Below are 6,428 nucleotides of genomic sequence, written 5' to 3' on the forward strand. Positions count from 1 at the left end.
AAAATTTGTTTATTATTTTATTTTGTTATTGTAATCATATATTTTACATTATTAAGTTTACTCATCATAGTTATTCTTTTTCAAGTTATATTCTATTATATTATTTTCCTTATAAGTTTGCTCGAAAGTCACATGCAAATCTTGGTGTGGCAAGCCAATTTTGACATTAAATTAATAAGTTCCTGGTCAAATTCACTTTTTAAAGAAATCGTATCTATTCTTCAAATTGAGATCTTTTGATACAAGCTTGATCGACACCTGCGTCGAGGATCAAACAAAAATCGAGAGAAATACAATTAAAAAAAAGGTCCTACTGATGATGGAGCATCTTATACCCTTTTTCACAGTATTTTTAGTGTATTTTTAGTTATATTTTATTAAGTTTTATTAAGTTTTAGTATGTTTTAGTGCAAAATTTACCTTTTGGATGCCACTTTGAGTTTTTGTGTTTTTCCTATTATTTTTGGGGATTTTTGGGTGAAATTGGCGAAATCTAGCAAAGGCCGATTCAGAGGCAAAGAAAGGATAACAGATGCTGTTAGATCCTGACCTTCATGCATTCCAATGAGCATATTTTGAGTTACAAAGGTCCAATTGATTCACTCTTAACGGTGTTGGAAAGCTAACTTCTAGGGCTTTTCAGAATATATAATGGTTTATACTTTTCTTTCAGAATCACTACTCAAAGAGGGCGTTGAACGCCCACCTCTAGAGTTGAACGCTCAAGAAGGACCAGCCTCCAAGTTGAACGCCCAAGACTGGAGTTCAACTCCCAAAGAGGAGCAAGCCCAGCGTTGAACGCCCAAGACTAGAGTTCAATGCCACCTAGGGAGCAAGGAAACAGCACGCTCACCCCCCCTAATGGGCGTTCAACGCCCAGAAGCCCAAGTTGAACGCCAGGCATACGAAGCACATGACCAAAGTGGGCCCAAAGTAGATTTTAGCACTTTTTAGCTTATCTTATTTCCCTTTTGTAATTTTTAATTAAAAACAATATCTTTTAGATTTAGTCTTAGAGTTTTTATTATAAATAAGGGACTTCCTTCCTCCTGAGGATCAGGCCTCCCAAGAGGCGAGAAGCACACATACATTACTTTAAACCTTCTTAAAGCATGAGTAACTAAACCTCCTTGTTAAGGATAGGAGCTCTGCTTATTCCATGGATTAATATCATTACTTTTCTACTTTAATTTATGTTTGATTCTATTCTATGATGCATTTTCGTTCTTCATCCTTATGAATCTGGTGTGGAACAGAAGTATGACCCCTTATTCTACATGAGTTCTTGCGAGTCCCTGACAGGATAGTATTGAGCTGCAGCTTGAGAATACATCACAGGTTCCAACAGAGTATCTGGGCTAATTGGGATAAGTGACATAAAATCTCGTTAGTCATGGGTAATTGAGGTTTCTATGGTGCTAAGGCTAGAATCCTGAGCTTCATTCCCCAATCCGGAAGATCTGACCTTGTCTGTGGCGTTTTGAGTAGAATCACCAGAGATTGAATTGTGTGAGCTTCACCCTCGTTCAGATCGAATGACCACTAACCCTGGCGTTTGGTGTGGATCAGATGAGATTAATGACCACTGATCTAGGCTTTAATCACTTACAGCCTTGCCATTGAATGAATCACTCATTGTTAAAGTAGTCAGTAAGAAGTATTAATCCAACAATTCTCATGGGATCGACCCTCACTAACCTGAGATATTACTTGGACAACCCGGTGCACTTGTCGGTGAAGTTGTGCGAGTTCAATTTCGCGCACCAAGTTTTTGGTGCCGTTGCTAGGGATTGTTCGAGATTGACAAAATACCGGTAATTAATTTTGACAATTAATTACTCTTTTAATTGTGTTTTTTATTTTCTTTTTCAAAATTTTCCAAAAAAAATCTTTTTCTTTAATTTGAGTCTGGTGTCACAAATTAAGTTTGGTGTCCCTTTGGTTTTTGTTTCTTTTCTTGAGTTTTTGAAATTTGTTCTTATTTTTCTTTCTTGGTGTTCGAAATTTTCGTTGTGTTTTTCTTTGTTTGATTTCAAAATTTTTAAGTTTAATGTCTTTCAGTGTTTTTCCTTTTTAATTTTTTGAATTTAGTATTGTTTGATTTTAAAATTTTTAAGTTTGTTCATTTAGTGTTTTCTCTTTTTATTTTTTTGAAATTAGTGGTAATTAATTTCAAAATTTTTAAATTTAGTGTTCTTCTAGTTTTTTTCTTAAATAATGACATATAATTTAAAATTTTATTATTTAGGTTTCATATTTTAAAAAAATTAAGAAACTTTTTAACAATACAATCAAAATATCTCTCTTTTTATATAGAATAATGCTACACATTCATGTTATGTAGTTGTTACGGGAAAAAAATTAAAACTAATATAAAAAAAGATAAATAATACTCTTTCGAGTCGATTTCTAAGAAAAAAACAAATTTCATTTAAATTGTGAATTTATCATTCTAATGATATCTAATATGACATTTTTAAATTGGCTATGAAGTACCAAAAATTAAATAAAATATTATTGTGGGGTCAAATTCAATAATTTAATAGGGGCAAATAAATATTATTATCATATAGTACTCAAAAAATTTTCAAATTCCGTCCCTGTATATATATATATTTCCTTATGATTTGTTTTAAATTTTAAGTTTGGTGTCTTTTTAGTATTCTTTTTGTTTCATTTAATTTTCTGTAAATCTTATCTTTTGTTGATCTTTAAATCTTTTATCTTATCTTTTTCATTGATTTCAAATTTTATTATCTTATCTTTCTTTTAAAATTCAAATTTTAAAAGTTTAGTATTTTGTTAGATTCTCTATCCATTCAATTTGAATTTCAAAATCTTTTCTTATCTTATTTTAAAATTCACATTTTAAAAGTTTAGTATCTTGTTAGTTGTTCCTTCTTTCAAATTTAAATTTCAAAATTTTTGTTTGACTTTTTCTTTTCAAATTTCAAAAATGTTCAAAATCAAATCTTTAAAATTTAATTTCAAATCTAGTTAGTTACTTGTTTGTTTTATCTTATTTTAATTTTAAAAGTTTGGTATCTTTTAATATTTTTTTTTCTTTTTAAATTTTAAAAATTTCAAATCTTATCTTTAATCAATTTTCCTTTTAAAATTTTCAAATCATATTTTACTTATCTTTCTTGATTTTTAATTTTTATCTTTTCTTAAAATTTCAAACTTTGATATCTTATGATATCCTATCTTTATTTTAAATTCAAATTTTAAAAAGTTTAGTATTTTGTTAGTTTTTCTTTCTTTCAAATTTGAATTTCAAAATCTTTATTTGAACTTTTCTTTCTAATTTTCGAAAATTTTCAAATCAAATCTTCCATCTTTATTTTCAAATCTTTTTAGTTAATTGGTTGCTTTATCCTGTTTTATTTTTAAGTTTGGTGTCTCTTTAATTTTTCTTTTTCTTTCTTTTTAAATTTTAAAAATTTCTAAACTCTTTTCTTTCTAATTTTTTTAAATTTTTTTTGAAATTGTTAATTAACTTTTTTATTTATTTTTGAATTAGTATCCTTTTTTATTTGTTTATTTTTGAAATTTAATTAAAAAAAATTTTCTGCTCTTTCTTCCTTATTCTTTTCTGTTCCCACCTGGTGCGTTTAATTTTGTTTGGTGTTTTGTGCTAAGGAACAATCATGGAAAGGGACCACATGTGTTACTACTCACACCCAAGGAGTGATTCAACTTACTATGGATGGAGGAATTATCCGGATTTATGTTGGCAAGTTCAAGAGCAAAGAGATGTCAATGTTTCATATTCCATCTATCAAGAACCACCATCTCTCTATCCTTCCTCTTCTTATTCATATCAAGAACCATCATCTTTTGATCTTGCCTGTGAAGAACTAGAGCAATTAATAGAGAAAATTTTGCAAAAATTTCCATCATCATCCCTTACTTACTCATACCAACAACCATGCTCTTTCTACTCATATCAAGCGCCATCATCTCATTGTTCATATCAAGAATCATCATCTTCATATCAAGAACTATCAGCTTTAGAGCTTACCATAAAAGAATTAGAGGAGGCCGTTCAAAGTTGCATACATGATATGAGAATGAGTGTTAAGAATGTAAAGGGGCATGTGGGGGTGATTACTAAGCATTGGGAAGGGGAACAAGCAAACTCCCTCACAAGAAAAGCAATGCAAATTCATACAAAAGAATGTGAGAGAATTATTCAAAGGAGTCCATACCCAATGAAGTAGAGAACTCTCTACCCTCACATATGGAAGAAGAAGAAGATGCACGAAAAAAGGAGGTTGTAGGAGAGAAAAACATTTACGGTAATGTACACTCTATTGAAGCAGAGAGCTACATAGAGGGTGAGTTCACCGAACCACCAATTCCAGATGTTCTTGATGAAGGGTACACTCCACCCATCACACAACACAAAAATCCTGAATTCAGGGTGGTAGAAAAAGACCAGTAAAATGTCCTATTTATAATAAACTAGCTACTAGGGTTTACATGAGTAAGTAATTGATGCATAAATCCACTTCTGGGGCCCACTTGGTGTGTGCTTAGGTCGAGCCTTAACTTTCCACGTGCAGAGGCCATTTGTGGAGTTGAACGCCAGGTTTTGATCCATTTTTGGCGTTCAACTCTGGTTTTGGATCCTTTTCTAGCGCTGGACGCCAGATTTGGGCAGAAAGCTGGCGTTGAATGCCAGTTTACGTCGTCTATTCTTGGCCAAAGTATGGAGTATTATACATTGCTGGAAAGCCCTGGATGTCTACTTTCCAACGCAATTGGAAGCGCTCCATTTCGAGTTCTGTAGCTCAAGAAAATCCACTTTGAGTGCAGGGAGGTCAGAATCCAACAGCATCAGCAGTCCTTCTTCAACCTCTGAATCTGATTTCTGCTCAAGTCCCTCAATTTCAGCCAGAAAATACCTGAAATCACACAATTGTTGCTTGTCCCCAAGCAACTGAAAATCAAATAGGATAAAAAGGAGAGAATATACTATAAATTCCAAACTATCAATGAAACATAGCTCCAATCAAATGAGCGGGACTTATAGCTTTTTGCCTCTTGAATAGTTTTGGCATCTCACTTCATCTATTGAGGTTCAGAATGATTGGCATCTATAGGAACTCAGATTTCAGATAGTGTTATTGATTCTCCTAGTTCAGTATGATGATTATTGAACACAGCTTCTTTATGTGTCTTGGCCGTGGCCCTAAGCACTTTGTTTTCCAGTATTACCACCGGATACTAGAGGTTTCTCTGGCCTTAGGTGCCATCAATGGTTATGGAAAAAACAAAAAAGCTATGCTTTTACCACACCAAACTTAGAATGTTGCTCGCCCTCGAGCAAAAGAAGAAAGAATAGAAGAATAAGAAGATATGGAGGAGATAGAGGGATCTGTGTATGGATGTGAGTGGTGAATGGAGAACAGAAGGGATGGTCATGAATGGAGAGAGAGAGAGGGTGAGGTGGGTGAGGGATTCACAGATCCTGAGATGATCCTGTGGTGTCCACAGATCTTGAGGTGATCCTGTGGTGTCCACAGATCCTGAGGTGTCAAGGCATTTACATCCCTGCACCAATTTAGGCATGCAAAATGCCCTTGCACACAACTCTGGGCGTTCAGCGCCAGGTTGGTGCCCATTTTGGGCGTTCAACGCCAGAACCATGCTCTGTTCTGGCGTTTGAACGCCAGACAGATGCTCCTCCAGGGTGTGATTTTTCTTCTGCTGTTTGATTCCGTTTTTGATTTTTTTGTTTGTTTTGTGACTCCACATGATCATGAACCTATAAAGACATATAACTAAGAAAAATATAGTTAGATAAATAAAAATTGGGTTGCCTCCCAACAAGCGCTTCTTTAATGTCAATAGCTTGACAGTGGGCTCTCATGGAGCCTCACAGATGTGCAGAGCTTTGTTGAGACTCTCCAACACCAAACTTAGAGTTTGGATATGGGAGTTCAACACCAAACTTAGAGTTTGGTTGTGGCCTCCCAACACCAAACTTAGAGTTTGACTGTGGGGGCTCTGGTTGACTCTACTTTGAGAGAAGCTTTTTCTGCTTCCTCTCCATGGTTGCAGAGGGAGATTCTTGAGTTTCAAACACAAGGGAGTCCAGCCAAGCTTCAGCATACATAGTTCAAGCATGTGAAGAAGAAGCCTCAGTCCAAAAGAATTGAGACATGGCTGTACAGCCAGCCAGGCTTCAACATGCTCCATGAAACACTAGAATTCATTCTTAAAAATTCTGAAAGGAAAATATATTTTTGAAAACATTTTAAAAATTTTTTTTTCGAAAACAAAGGAAGAATTTTTGAAAGATTTTTGAAAATTTTTTTGAAAACAAGACAAAAAGAAAATTACCTAATCTGAGCAACAAGATGAACCGTCAGTTGTCCAAACTCGAACAATCCCCGGCAACGGCGCCAAAAACTTGGTGT

Source organism: Arachis ipaensis, chromosome B05, assembly GCF_000816755.2.
Source record: "Arachis ipaensis cultivar K30076 chromosome B05, Araip1.1, whole genome shotgun sequence".
In the NCBI taxonomy this organism is placed as follows: Eukaryota; Viridiplantae; Streptophyta; class Magnoliopsida; order Fabales; family Fabaceae; genus Arachis; species Arachis ipaensis.